The sequence below is a fragment of the Gigantopelta aegis genome, chromosome 10, assembly GCF_016097555.1.
Source record: "Gigantopelta aegis isolate Gae_Host chromosome 10, Gae_host_genome, whole genome shotgun sequence".
NCBI classification, from domain to species: domain Eukaryota; kingdom Metazoa; phylum Mollusca; class Gastropoda; order Neomphalida; family Peltospiridae; genus Gigantopelta; species Gigantopelta aegis.
In genome coordinates, this window is record NC_054708.1 from 75209854 (window position 1) to 75225830 (window position 15977).

At 34.2% G+C, this 15977-nt stretch overlaps 1 protein-coding gene and 1 long non-coding RNA gene across 2 annotated transcripts in view; one reads left to right on the forward strand and one right to left on the reverse strand.

The window, feature by feature from the left end:
• The window catches only part of LOC121383079 (glycosaminoglycan xylosylkinase-like), a 58748-nt gene that overhangs the window by 33416 nt on the left and 9355 nt on the right, over positions 1-15977 (reverse strand). The window lies entirely within an intron of this gene.
• On the forward strand, positions 411-15826 carry LOC121383081. Its single transcript, XR_005959253.1, has 2 exons — positions 411-691; positions 15559-15826. It is a non-coding gene; the product is annotated as an uncharacterized LOC121383081 (long non-coding RNA).

Below are 15977 nucleotides of genomic sequence, written 5' to 3' on the forward strand. Positions count from 1 at the left end.
AATCAATACATCTGTTTCCAGCACCTTCTTGTTACTTGATAGTGTTCTTATAAAGCTGTTTTAACTAACACCGATCTTATCCAGTGTTGACAAATTACATGTGTTTGTATTATGGGCTTAATGATGGAAGTATGTGTATTGTAAGATTAATCACACTTCTTACATCATCTGGCAGTGCTTTGTTTAGAATAACATACCGTAGTCATATATTATTTGTCTGCATAATCAAAAATAAACAAAATCTTTTCATTTATGTGTGACAAAATTACAAACATCTCTGGTTAACTGTCTTCTATGGACAAGGAAGGTTGTTCTTAAATGTACAGAGTTTACTTTTCTTTACCACCTATCTGCCTTAAAAACCTGCGTTAACATAAACATATTGTACCATCTTTTTGCCTTACAGACCTACGTGTACATAAACATATTGTGCTGGTTCAGAAGGAAAGAGGAATTTTGTGTATTTGTCCTGAAATATGAACATCATCCATTACTACGATTCAGGTTGGGAATAATATTCTCTGTCAAATTTCAATGACATTGGCTAAGCATCCAATAGTGCAAGATACATTGTTCAGCGAGTGTGGTCATCAATGGATAACCTAGAAAACCAATTGGGAAAAGAAGAAAGCCAGAAACGACTGATAGAAGAGCAAAAGGTTTCCTTGTCTGATGTAGATGCCAATACCAGGTGAGTGTTCATTTACCGGTAATTAGAGAAACAGGCAGGATTCTGTCTAGAAATATCAGTGGGGGAAATAACAGAGTTTGTATTGTTTAACGACACCACAAGAGCACAATGATTTATTAAGCATAGGCTACTGGATGTCAAACATTTGGTAATTCTGACATATAGTCTTAAAGGAAACACACTACAATTTTCTCAAGCAGCAAGGAATCTTTTTATCAGGGTTTCTGCCAGAGAATAAAATGGGTATGGCGCCATATCCAAATTGTTTTTTCAGAATTTATTTTTTATGTTAACTTTTTGACAAAATTAATTACGGTACTATTATCATCAATGTATGATTTTCTTAACCCTAACCCTAAACTCAACCCATTTTCTTTCTGGGCTCTGCTCTGTAATTGCATTCAGTTCCATAGCACGATACCCAAAAATTTCTTTCTGGCAGAAAAACTGTTAATTATATATACTGTAAACATTTTCGCGATTTAATGAAAATTAGTCAGTTCACAAGTATTTATTTTTGTTAATTCCCATCACTCCCCCAATAAAAAAAAACCTAAGTACCAGTTGGGATCTTAATAATGTTGACGTTTATAGTTTAAAAAACACTGTACACTTACACAAGGTACAGCTTAGGCTATCCTGTGTACTTTTTCATAATCCTCAAACTTTTCATAAAAACCAAACCCGAAAACAAAACAGAATTTGGAGGCGCAATGCTAGCACAAGTTTTATTTAACCATTATTTATTACTGTCAAGTGTGGTTTATGACTGACCAACAGGAAAATAAAACCTTTAGTGTGAAAGCCCAATATGAACCATGAGTATAGCATTGTTACAACATACAAGCTCAATGCAGATTTTTTCACTTCCACATCTTAACATACTGTGATATTTACTTCCATTTTTTAAACATGTGTATTGCTTTCATCGTCAGTGCTTACAAAAGAAAATCAGACAAAACTTTGTAGTTTATTATCTTGCAATACAGGGCTCGAACTTAACGATAACACCAGCGGCAAATTGCCATCACTGAGATATAAATTACCATAGGTAGAGAATATTACTGATGGCATTTTTGTGTCGTCAGTAAAACTGCTCAACAATGGCAAAATACATACACCTTAATAAGGTTAATAATCTGCCAATATTTAACATTTTTACATTTGCATGGCTGTTAACTGTCCGTCGTGAGACGGATTTCCGTCGTCAGAGAAATTGTGGAAATTATTTTTTCAGTCAGGTTTTTTTTTTTTTTTTTTTTTTTTTTTTTTTTAAAATGAGAATCACTTCGGCCGTTTTCGGTTTCCGTAATGTCAACCCGATCCCTTCGGACGTTGTCTTTGCCCCACTGACCCCCTTTAGGGACCCATCCCAGGGTATAATCTACCATACATTTTGGGGCCAGTGACGTAAATTCCCAATCCAATATCAAACTTTTCCCCAATTAGACCCTTCGACCCAACAGTTTCCCAATAAAAATTCCCAAAGTTGCTCTTATCGTGTACACTTGAACTCATAATTTTTTTTACAAATTTAGCTAATTGTATATTTTTAAAAAAACTGACATCGAAAAAAGTTTCGTTTTGGTTTTCCGATCGATTACGAACACGTGACAAACAACTCTGACCTGGATATGCAAATTAGGTGTATCCTGTTGTGATACAGTCTGTTGTATCATAGTTTTTAGTAATAATGCCTACATTGTCCGATATAATATATTTTTGGTAGAAGAATACAACTTTTTGTTTTAATCCATCCATTTGCGTTAACACATATTTGGGATCTATCGCTATTTACTTGGTCCGAACGGACGTAGAAAGTAAAAGTATTGACTTAATGTGCATCCTGCACTACCATTTGCTGTGCTGTTTTAAGCAGACGATCTTATTTTGTAAAAAAGGTGTGTACATATGTTTCGTACTTTTTTTTCCAGATATTTTATTATTATTTTTTTTTTTTTTTGTAAAATCATGTTTGGTACGGTTTTTGTAATTACCCCCCCCCCCCCCAAACACCCACCCACCCCAAAAAACAAAAAAAACAAAACAAACAACAACAGTTACTACAGTAGTTGTAAATTAAGTGAGAAAAAACCCCAAATTTAAATGTGCTACACACTCCCTTTGAAGTAATGGCTGTACCCGATGTCACACCATGTGACGAACAGCATGTGCGAGTATGAACACTGTTATAATGTAATAGTTCTGCTGGGAGATTATTAGATTGCGTATTATAGATATTGAAACTTTAAAACAAAATTGATCTGGTAAAAAATTAACATTTACCGACCAGCAGTATGTTACTTCTTTATTATTTACGATTGAATAATGGGGTCATTCGAGAATTACGCAACGTGCACTAAGGAGAGTGGGAATTATGGGATGTGTGACAAAACGTTTTTTTTTTGGGGGGGGGGGGGGGTGTTATTGTGCAACGTAATGTTAATTAATAAAGTATGCAACCAGTCATTGCCGTTTTATTTTAACATATATGTATTACTAAAGACCCCAAAGTAAAATATGACACGGTCACAAAACGTTACACGAGCGAGAGGGGTATTAAAACTGCAAGATTTTGCGTTACGTATTGTTAAATGGACACAGAGATCAACAGAGGACTATTCAACGTTAGCGTAATGCAGTATCAGACATTGGCTTTTACCCCCAATTTTTAACGACCATAATGAATTTGCAATAAGACTATACCCGATGTAAATGCATTTGAATATTTGATTTGCCGTCCATTAGCTGGCGGTCAAGCCTAAATAAATAATATCAAGTAATAATGCAAACTTTAAAAAAATGCCCGTAGCTTATGAAAGAACACCCCAGCAAATGTCAGCCTAATAGGACTATTTTTTATTAATATAGGTTCACTGCAGGACCCATCAAATTAATGTTTTTGTCCAATAAAAAAAAAAAAAAAACGGTTTGGGTTGGGAGAAATACATGTTTGAAGTGGACTACAATTGTCATATAAAACATAACCATTTTGAATGGTGATATAATCATGACACTGACATCCGCCATCTAAACCCCCAACCAGGGCAATGCCCTGTACCTTGAAATTTCAGTCACAACATTTTACTTTTGTTAACAGCCATGCATTTGATATATGTCTACATACAGCAAAATAACATTTTAGTCATATTTATTTCCTGCAAATGTCACTTTAAATTTTTTTTTTGTCATAGACAGATTTCAAAATTGCCATCAGTGGGCTGTTTCACCCATGGTAATTCTTTTAAAAATTGCTGTGGAAGACAAATTCTTAAGTTCGAGCCCTGCAATATATTATCTTTACTTTGATATAGGGCAATTCAACGGTAACTGACGCAACATTCATACAATTTTTAACATCTTGATTTTTTTTTTTTTTTCAAAGTATTCAATAAAATTCTTAAGAATGTTTTTGATTGAAATAAATATGTTATGCCAGCCAGTCTAAACCCCACTCCCTTCAAACGTTTCTGCACACATGCCTCAACAATGAGACAACAGTTTACATTTACATGTACATTTTGATTTGACTTGTAATGATTTGGTTTTTTTTTTGCAATTTCCAAGTATATATACTGCATTCATTTTCTTATGACATTACCAAATGACTGAACCAAACCAAATATTTTGTAAGAAATCGATGGGAATAAGGCAGATATAGTAAATAACCCATATTCTTTCTGTAAAATCTGGATTTTTTTTAATTCTCAGCATGCTGTCCTGTTTCATTTTTTCGTTTGATTTCACTTTATCTTGCTCCATTTTTCACTATTCTCTGTTCTTTTCCCTCTCAAACCTCTTTCTGTCTTCATTCAAGTGTGCTTGATTCTCATTCATTTTCCAGGTCGCTGTCTTGGGAGGTATTCTACTAAAAACATTGGCAACTTGAGATATTTTTAGGAGTAGTAACCAATTTATCAAATGAATTGAAAGGACATTTACTATTTAGGACTATTAAAGGGGCAATCTCATAGTTGCATAATATATTTCCAAAAATTATTATTATTATTTTATTTATCTTTTGAAATGTAAAGATTATTCTTGAATTAAGTTACATGCCCATAAAATATTACCACCAAATAACTTCATTTACAGGTAAAAAAGAATTATATCATTGCAACATTCATTTCAGGTGACCAACAGTTAATTGCGTGAAATCACATTTTGAATTTGAGTTGCAATTGCACAATGACAAAGGATTGGCTCTTTTGTTGAATAACTGATGCAAACTGTTTATGTACTTTACAATTTTAACTAAGAATTCATGGGAAACCACTGTGGCAGTAAGGTGTAATATTGATTTATTTTTCTGAGTTAATTTTGAAAGATTATTATTAAATCATCTAATGTGTAGTTATTTATCATAAATAAATGTAAAAATAGCAAAATAAGTGACTTGCCACTACATATATGAAACTGCAATTTAAAATTTGTGTTACCAGTAATTATTATTGAACATTATAGATACTGTACATATATTAATCTAAGCTAATGAAACAATGTCTACCTCTGACATCACAAGCAATACAATATATCTAATGACACAAATTCTATGTGCATCTGACATCAAAAGCTATACAATATATATCTTGAAGTATAAGGGTATATTCATTGATGCTTGTGAAACATCTACATACATGTATCTATTTAAAAACAGTGTTAACTGAGCCATGATTATTTTATTTTAGTTAAATAGACATCTTTATATTAACTTCTAAGGAGTGACAGTATTTGCAGTTCTTGAAAACTTTTTTTTTTTATATAGTTTTACACAGATGTGATATTAAAGAAATTATGAAACTTACAAGTGCAAAGGTCAAGAAAATTGTGAAACTTATTGTTAATTTTTTTATAGCACTCACTCTAGTTTGGGAATTAACACATTTCACAATCTTACATTATGCCTTCAAGAAATATAACAATGGAAAATAATGTACCGTATATCTTCGCCTGTAAGTCGATCTCGGCTATAAGTCGAGTCCCTAATTTCAAGCCCTGAAAACGTATTTGTTTTATTGACCCGTTTATAAGTCAACCCATGAAAAACAACGTATAAATATTGAAGTATTTCTTATTTTCAGCACATGAGAACAATAATGTACAATATCTGAACAAAAGAAAATTATTTTACAAACTTCGTTTTTCACGTTGTCATGTTGTGTACATCGCAATATTCCAAACTTACATAGCATCAAAACGAAATATTCCCTTAGTAGAAAGTGAAAGCTGTTTGACTGTTACTGTATGGCACTGTACAGCATGGTTTTGTGCAAAGACAACAACTTTGTTTATAAACACTGACAACAGATCACTACGATAAAACTGAAAGTACATGTATCATCGGTTAATCACATGTTTTGCCGCCATATTAATACGGGGACCAGACAACTCGGCCCAGGGGACAACTCGGCCCAGACAACTCGGCCCCGTGTCTGAGACAACTCGGCCCCATGTCCGAGACAACTCGGCCCCGTGTGATAGTATGATAGTTGGCCATGTCGTAGTATTGTACTATAGTAATAATAATGCATTATACTGATAGATATCGCTAACTATATGGTCACCATTAAGAATGACAATTGTGCATGTCATACGCGCATATCGTAGTGTCGGGTGGGTTTCTAGAAGTATTGTACTATAGAAATAACGCAAAAAACATCATTTGCCAAATTCTCACATTTATTACATTAAACACACATATATACGTAAAAAACCAACAGAACACATATACATAAATAGTTATAATAATGAAATAAAACACCAATCACCAAAAGAACATAGAAATAAAACGTCCAGCAAAAGATAAAAGTCAGTGCACAAGAGGGGCGTAGAGCCTTCCACAGGCCGACAGGAATCTAGAAGTGGACACGTCACCATCTGTGTAGCGTCCCCACAGTTCGAAAATTTTCCCCTGTAGATTCCTGAAGGCCTTCCTCTGTCGCCGTCGCATCTTCCTCTCCGAGACAAACCGGCATAACAAATATAAACATAAGTTTAAAGATCCACATATTCGCATAGTCACGTGTCTCAAAGTCTGCTACAAATTCAAGAAATGTATTTTAAATGTTTAATCCCCTAAAATATAAATACCTGTCTCAAAATCGTTTCGGGACATTTAGGTTAAGGTGGGACTAATTCAATACTAACAAAAGCACATTCTTTTATTTCAGTGAGAATACTTTAATTTAAAAAACACTTGTCCAACAAGTTGTCTCTGGACTCGGGCCGAGTTGTCTCGCGGTGGGCCGGGTTGTCTCAGAACTCTGGGCAGAGTTGTCTCGACGTGGGCCGAGTTGTCTGGGCCGAGTTGGCCTCCGGGCCGAGTTGTCTGGCATTCATTAATACATGTAAGGAGGATAACTCTGGAAAATACACTGGTTTTTGTACCAAATGATATGTGTCCCTATTGCTCTAGTGAACTGCAGAGATCAGTCTATTTTAAGGGAAAGCTCAGTAATATTCATGAAGTTAATCAACGACAAAACATTGTTTGAACAACCATTAATGCCAGTGACCAGATTTCAAAATAAACCCAGGCAACAGGTAGTTAGTATTGTTTACATTTTTGCTATTAGTGATGACTGTTATTTTAACTAAGTGGACTGTTGTCTTGGCATGTGAGTGAGATCGCATGCCTTTTCAAATAACCAAAACCATTACAATGCCAAAAAAAATAGGTTATAAAAAAAAAAATGTGTCAAATTAACATATTTGAGTATAAATACAGGGCATACTTCAATTGCTCAAAATCACCTTAAAACCTTTTGGCTGAGCAGTCTTAACTATTTTGGGTTAAATTTTAGAGTCCGGACATGTTTTTGGATGCAGTTACTCTTTGTAGACTTGGGTAAAATACAGGCTTCACCGAGGAATCGAAATTCAGCCAATCAGAGCACGGCTCCCACTCGGTGTACTTCAAGTTTACGAAGTGTCTGCTATTTGGTCCGCGCTCGCGTTGACCTTACTAAATGGCTTTCTTCCAAATTCCGCCCACCTCAAACTTAACCCCCCCCCCCCCCCCCCCTCCTGCTCCGGAGTTAGTCACTGGCGAAGTCAGAGGCTAAATCCGTAGTGGGCGTGCCTGAACCTTTTTGGATAGGGGCACGAGAAAATAGTTCCCACTCCCACTTGTAAAATAATCCCCAAAACGGTAATATTTTTGGTTGAATTTTTTTTACCCTCTTATAAGTTGACCCCCCAAGTTATAAAATAATTTTTGTGTGAAAAAAATTTGACTTATAGGCGAAGATATACGGTATGTGTTAATGTGTTGCGTCAGTTACCAATAAATTTTAATTCTTAGATTATTATGTTGCTATGTTGTGTAACCACTGCACAACTAAAAGAATATTTTAAAATGTAATTTATTGTAGCACTGTAAGGGGTCAATATTAAAATTAAGCTTCAGAAGGTAACTGACGCAACGAGGTCATGCTATAAGTTTTTATTCATAAAAATCTATTCCAAATTTATTAATTCGTGTTGTTTGGGAATTACCATTCAGATCTTAGAAACAAAATGCAATACTTACCTTTATCATATTCATCCAATTTTAATGACATTTTTGAAAAAAGATTTCAGTGCAATTTGGGTTCTATTCTTAGGAGGAAATAGCACAAATTAAAGATGGCCACCAGGTCACATGACACATTTTTGAATTAAAACCGTAGTATTTTATGGTTTATTGATTATTAACAAATAATTCTGTGAAAAATAAAGGCATAACAGGGGGAAAACATTTTACTCCAGAGGTATCATTTTCCGTGGAACTGCCCTATACTGAAACATTATTTGACAACTTCCTCTATAGTTGTGGTATGACAACTTGCCCTATAGTTGTGGCAGAGTTTTACCTGACATTGACACACTTGAAAACGTTCATTAAGGACACTCATATTCTTCAGGTAATATGACATGATCTGAATTTACTGTGGCTGCAAAGACAACTTGTTAAAGGGACTGTTCTGACTTTGCTGCCATATTATAACATGTTTTCCTGTTTAGAATATCGGTATCTAGCTGTGTCAACAAAGTGTTTTGTTATGATTTTACAGATTGTCTGTTACTTCTTTTACATTTATCAGGTATGAAAAAAATCATCCACAAACTGTGAATCAGTGATCTTTTCACACAAATGTTTGTGGCTGATTTTTTTTTTTCATAAGCCAGGGCCATAGCTAGCAGGGGGACAATCCCCCCACCAAAAAAACATAAAAAATACTAGTCATTGATACTGACATTTTAAGTACATTATGTAACCTCCCTGAAATGACTGCAAAATGATATTTCAAAGCCTCTAGATTTCAAAATTTCTAGGGGACCCTTTAGTATCTTGCATCTTCCATGCTCATTCGTTCCAAGAATTTATAAGTTTATATTGAATTCTGAATTTTATTTTTGGGGTTCTTAGACAATATATAACACTCAATAAGACTTATATAATTTGACATCATCAGATATGACATTCGTTCAGGTTATTTTAACATTCACCAAGAGTTGAACTAACTCACGTTGCTGTAGCTGGACCAATGGGCTGACTTTAAATTGTAATTATTTTTTAATGAATGTAACAAAAATGTAATTATTTTATATTTTTAGTAGCCCAAACAGGATTTTACTTTCCAATAATTTTGTATGTACATGTATCAATAAATATATTTTACAAAGAAAATTAACAATAACTGCTACAAACATTACATCATGACCATCCCTTTAAAACCAAACAATCCTACCTGTGCCAAAGCGTGGCAAGTAGTGATCATTTTAGTCTATTATATTACAATAAGCATGGATTAGTTCACTGTCGTACAATTATTTCATCTGTCATTGTGTACTTTTTATGAAATGAAAATCTGTTCATAGCAATTTGTGGATATTTTGTTTTGTTTGTTTTAAAGTGTGTAGCAGTCATTAAAAATAGAAGTCCTGTATTAAACCAACAAATGCATAGTTTTAAAATATGTAAGTTGATTAACATAGAAGTAACAGACCAGTGAAATAATGCTCTAGCTGATATGCATATTTGCACCATTTAGTGCAGTGGTAACTGGCAATATATTATTTTTTACATGATGCTTTAAAAACTGATTAGCTACTGTAGTGAAACACTAAACACCAGAGTCTCTCTCAGCAAACCACAATTCCCTCAAAACTTGATGTTTTTCATGAGCTATTTTAAGATCAGTACAGAACAAAACCTCTCTGGATACTCATTAAAAACGGACTATTTACTTGTATTGGTCCTATGGGTGTCAATTTAAGTTATAGAGGATTTTCTCTCTGTACTCTTTAACATTTTCAAATAGTGTAGTTATCTCTGAAACTTAATTGTGATACAAATTGTAATGCAATACTGAAAAAAATATTCCCTGAACATATGAAGAGTTCATTTCTAAAATGTGATGTACATAAATTTTCTGAATTTGGAGTTAACAGTCAGCAGTATATATTTATTGTAATACAGGTGTACAAAATAACAATAGTTTCTGTTAAAACACAAATACACGCCTAATTTACAAGACATTAAAATAGTGCTATATGTATACTATTGTCCGAACCAAATTGTTAACAACTACGAAAAATTACTCTCCTACCTTTAATTGCCGTTAGATTTCCTCCAAAGTTTGTCCAGACACAAATCTTGAAAAACCATTACAGTGATACAGAATGAATGAATGAATGAATGAATGTTTAACGACACCCCAGCACGAAAAATACATCGGCTATTGGGTGTCAAACTATGGTAATGCAAATAAATAAAGTGATGATCAACATCAATATAAAAATTCAAGGTTTAAACAAAAACAGTGTAAAGAACTGTGCAAAAATACAAATATCACAGAATTTTACGGACACCGAATTTTACTCTAAACTTCAATTTGTGCTGTATTGGCCATTCTCAAAGAGAATGTTACACCCCTGCACCACGGTGAGGTTACAGCACGCGCAGGGGACAGTGATACAGATTCCACATACCAGATGCTAACCATGTCATCTATATTGACTTCGCAGAGAGCGCATAGGGAAAAAAGCATGTAATTTTGTATCAGCTGCCATTTTGACTTTTTATGGAATATTCTTCAAGAGGGGTGAAAGGATAGGACTTAATCTAACAACGTCATAACATGTTATGATATAAAAGCAAACGTGATGACGTCATATTATTATTTATTTTTTTATTATTATTATTATAATTTTAATGATACCACTAGAGATCATCGATTTCATATTAATTGTGTCACATACTTTGGAGGCTTTCACCCCTCTTGAAGAATATTCCATAAACAAACAACATGGCAGATGGCAGAAAACTGCATGTATTTTTCCCTATGCAATCTCAGTAAAGACAATATCGGCGACATCGTTGCAGTCTAGTGTGTGGAATCTGTATATTTGTAGTGGTTTTTTTGCAATTTGTGTCTGGACAAACTTTGAAGGAAATCTAACGGCAATTAAAGGTAGGAGAGTAATTTTTTGTAGTTTGTAACAATTTGTTTCGGACAATAGTCATTGTGACAAAATGTGATACACTGCTGAATCAATCAGCAATTGTGACACATGTAAACAACAACATGACACTGTCAGGCAACAACTTCTTTTAAACATTTTGATTAGCAACAGTTGATGATAGAGTACCAACTATTATTTAGCATTTTAGAATTGTGTAGCAAATTCTGAAATTTGTATAGCGAATTGCTATACGATACTAAAACAATTTCCCTGCACTGTCCTTACAAAGTATGTGGGTGTGAAACTTTAAAAAACTTAATACTTTCAATGAAAATTTTAAACAGTAAGACGAGTGGACATAGTAAGGAAATACTGACGGCGAAAACGCCAGTGATTGGCTGCAACTGGCAGGCAGACAACCTCAAACACTATGATTTTTGTGAAGCATCGTGCGCAGACAGACTGATTTCAGAGGATTTAGCATTGAATTTTGAGAAATTCTACAAAACTACAAATAAAGTGGTCTAAGATGAAACTCCCCTTCGACTGATAGATATTTTCACTTCAAAAAGACACAGAGTTAATAATGCAGATTGTTTGAAAAACCGGAATATTTCAACAACATGCCACTACTGTGCCAAACAAAATTCAAGTATGCAAGAATTATTACATCTGTAGGTGTTTTGGATGAATAGTTTATTATCAGATATTTATTTTGAACTGTTCAAGATGTAATTAAAGCATGCGCGAATGGGATATTATAGGGTATATGAACTCTTCATATATACACATAATTACATTTAGTAGTTACTTGCAGTAATATTCCCACTACATGTGTCATGCATAATTCATAGACAATAACTTGGCCTGGTATGGAATCTACATACATATTTATTAAATATGTGGTTTAATTTTAACACAAGATCAATATGTACCCATGAGACCAAGGTGTAAATAAATAGAGCCGTGTGGTATATTGATCCAAAAAGAGCCAATAAAAAGCTGCTTTATTAAAACTAAGCAAATCAAATCACATCAGGTACATAACAAAGCAATTATATCTATGGAGTTTTAATTGGGTTACTTCTGTGAACTTATGCCCTGAAGCATAAACTAAAAGATATCTATCAAATTGTTTTAGGTGAGTTATATATGTATATGTATAAAGAAAGAAACACACAAACAACAGAACAAATATTGGTATTGTAGACCAAAATAACACTACTTGATCAATTAATTATTGATCTAATAGAAAGAGTGACTGCAACCAAAACAGAGTGCCCGGAAAATAACCTTGTTAATTATTCTTAACTGACATTCCATCTTACAGGGCATGTATTACCAAATCAAATCCCATACACAACAATAGTAACATATGTGGCTAAAATTCCTACCCGCCAGAGATATAAATACTACCAGTACCACCCCCAGGCTTCTAGATTATGGTAGCCCCACTCCTATGCCATGGCTAGTTATATTCAGTGTTGGGCTAGTAAATAACTATTATTGCCATGCCTGACAGCTAGTAAAAAAAAGTTGTCAAATGCTGCATTTAAGTCTATTTTGTAAATATGAATATCGGCCTGCCCCCCCCCCCCCCAACCCCACCCCCAATCTCAGTGTTTTTAATTGCTATCTTCCTCTTTAGGTAATATTTCTGATTATTACTATTAGTAAAATTGTAAAGTAGGGCTAATGAATTTTTAATCGTGGCTAGTAAATTAAAAAAATTAGCTAGCAGAAGCCCTGCACCCCTCATTTGTAAAGTGAATCATAAAAAAAATTGGGGATCAAGCTGCTCATTTCAGAGATAACAGGTAGCGTCAGTGACTACCCTATCGTTCTGCGTACATTTTTTGCCCAGATGAAACTAAAAAATGTTTTACAAGCAACACTTACATTTATCATCAATCATAGGACTTGTGGTGTTAACTTCTCTATCAAAAGTTGGGCACACCTCAAACTTTGACCCAGGTGGAAGTTATTTGGTTTAGTACTACTGAAATTCAATCCCACATAATTATCCTTTATACAGACATCATGATGATAATACTAACAGCTTGTTTTGTTTGCTTGTTTTGTTTAATAAGATCACTAGAGCACATCATCAGCTATTGATGTTGAACATTTGGTAATTTTGATATATAGTCTTAGAGAGGAAACCTGCTACATTTTTCCATTAGCAGCAATGGATTCTTTATATGCACCATCACATAGACAGGATACCACAGCCTTTGATATACCAGTCGTGGTGCACTGGCTGGAATGAGAAATAGCCCAATGGGCCCACCGGCAGGGATGGACTAATATTAGTAGTGACTAAAATTTGGTGTTCCACAAATCCCAGATTTTGGGTCGGAACCGTAATCATTATGAGATGGAATCCCAAAATGTCTTACACACCTGTTTAAGAGATGACCCAATGTGGTAGATAAATATTGTCTCCAACATATGCTTGAGATAACCTTTAAGACTTGTGACTGGCTGCTCCACAGTGATGATCCAGTCACCAGAGCCATGCCATCCAATACCATTAGTATAAGGATGTCCAAAATAGATTGCAGGGTTGAAAATTAGCGACCTTTATCAGCTAAGGGCGACTAAGAATTTTACAAATGTAGTCTGTTGGGCACCCATCAAATTTAGGGTGTGGCAATTATGGTAACAGTTAAATAAGAAACATTGCGTCTGCGCTGGAGGAACTACAGATCTGGTAGCAGAAGACATAGATCATTCTCTATATTTTGACAGTGCCAGACTCAGCTTCTGTGGTTTTGGACCGGGTATTTAAAAATAAAGCTCAAAATGTATTGTAGACACTATATGTATTTTTAAAATCTGGAAGTCGTCAGGATTATTGGTATGGACTGGATAAGCCATAATTATCTAGTGGACCTACTTTTTTAATCAGCTTCTGTTATTCTGGGACAAAATCAAAATGTATTTTGTAGTTTTAACACATACTAACATGAGCGCATGCGCGCATATAAAAATAACAATGGAATTTTCCATTACTACAGGGATTATTCCAAAAGTCAGTTTATTGATTGTCTTTGTCGATATCGTTTTAAGTTTAAGCGATTTCCATACAATAAGAACAAATTTTACATGGTGACATAAGGGTTTAAATATTACTGTAATAAATAATAAGTAAGTTTTTATGCTTTGCAATATAACAAAGTGCATAATTTTTTTAATTGGACAATGTTGGGGGGTATTATTGGGGGGTTCACAAATTTATTATTCTTTTTCATATTTATTTTATTAGTAGCCTACTACTCTAGCATTTATAATATCTTTATCTAGTGCCTCATATATAGGACAGCCACTGGAGGAAATCCTTTATTGGTAATTTCATCCCTCTTGCATTGCCACAAAGAGAACTGCCATTTCCAGACTAGTTTACTGAATAAAGTGCAGGTCTACCTTTAGTCTCTTTGTACTGCATTACTTCTAAGGCAATGCAAGTCAAGGTGCAAACCTTGGCTGTTCTAGCATTTTGTCTGCACCCCGGTATTATAAATGAGATTTAATCTGTATAATTTAATGGTAATTTGTAAAAAAAAATAATAATAATAAAAATTAGTTATACTGGATTTCTTTTATTTGAGTTGGTATGGGTTTAAAACTTAATAAATTGTTTTTATATGAATTTTAACTTTATTCATAATGAAGTTGCATGCCAATTCATCGGTTTTCTTTTTACGCAAACAAACTACATATGATGTGCACATGGTTATTATTCAACAAAGAACATTAGAGTTTCGATTTTGGCTGTGCAGTTAAATTTTTATGTGATAATTGGAGGGCTAGTTGAATTTGAGAAGGGCCAGTACGATTTTTCTTCAACTGGCCCTGCTGGCGACCACGGTTTTCATGTTAATTTTCAACCCTGAGATTGTTCTGTGATGTGTGAGTTAACCTGAAACTGATTATAGTATGACGAGTAAGCCTGGTGTCAATTTATTAATAATCAGTGAAAAATCATCGACCGACACCTATGTATCTCGGTTTTAATTTCAATGTTTTATTCAAAATCAATGCTAGTGTTGGGAATCAGTTGGAATTTTGCATCATCATGTAATTAGTTCTACCAACCAATCAACTTTCAATAACACAATTGATTAGAATTTATTAACATAAGAAAGATTTGAATTAAAAAGACTATGCATGCACCTATTGCAGGGCATAAATCTGATTTTTTCAGACAAACGATATGTCATTCGTGTGCTTTTAGTGTTTGCACGAAGGATTTTCTCCAGTGGTTCAGATACAAATGAAAAGGTTAACCGGCAACCAAATGAGAATCTAAGATGGGCAATTTTCATAGCTTTTCTCCAAATTCTTATCATAAATACTAAATTATTATTATTATTTGGTATGCTGGGACTAACTTGAAAGCTGCCATTTATTTTCAGCACACTACCCCATCGGTTCTGTTACAGGGGAGTACTTGTTGGCACCAAACAATAGTCTGAACGAAACGGGGATTTCCCCGGACACTTTGAGCTTCCGGGTCTGAACGGAAAGACCCGAAGTTCTGCGAATCCTCGATCGATCCAATCGATGCTGCAACTCAGTGTTTCATCATGTTCTAATTTCCACTTTGTTATTTTAAAGTCACTTATTAAACGTACTATATTCTTCGCTGTGTATGTCATATTTTAATAAATTGATTTAGCAAGGGTTGTACTTGTTTTCATTACAATACATGTTTCAGAATTAATACAACGTAACCACACAGGTGTCAAAAGTAAATAAATATACAGAACTTCACCCATACATTTTTTTCGCTTCCTGTTTATTGCACAAGTTTATTGTGCGCAAGAATATTTAC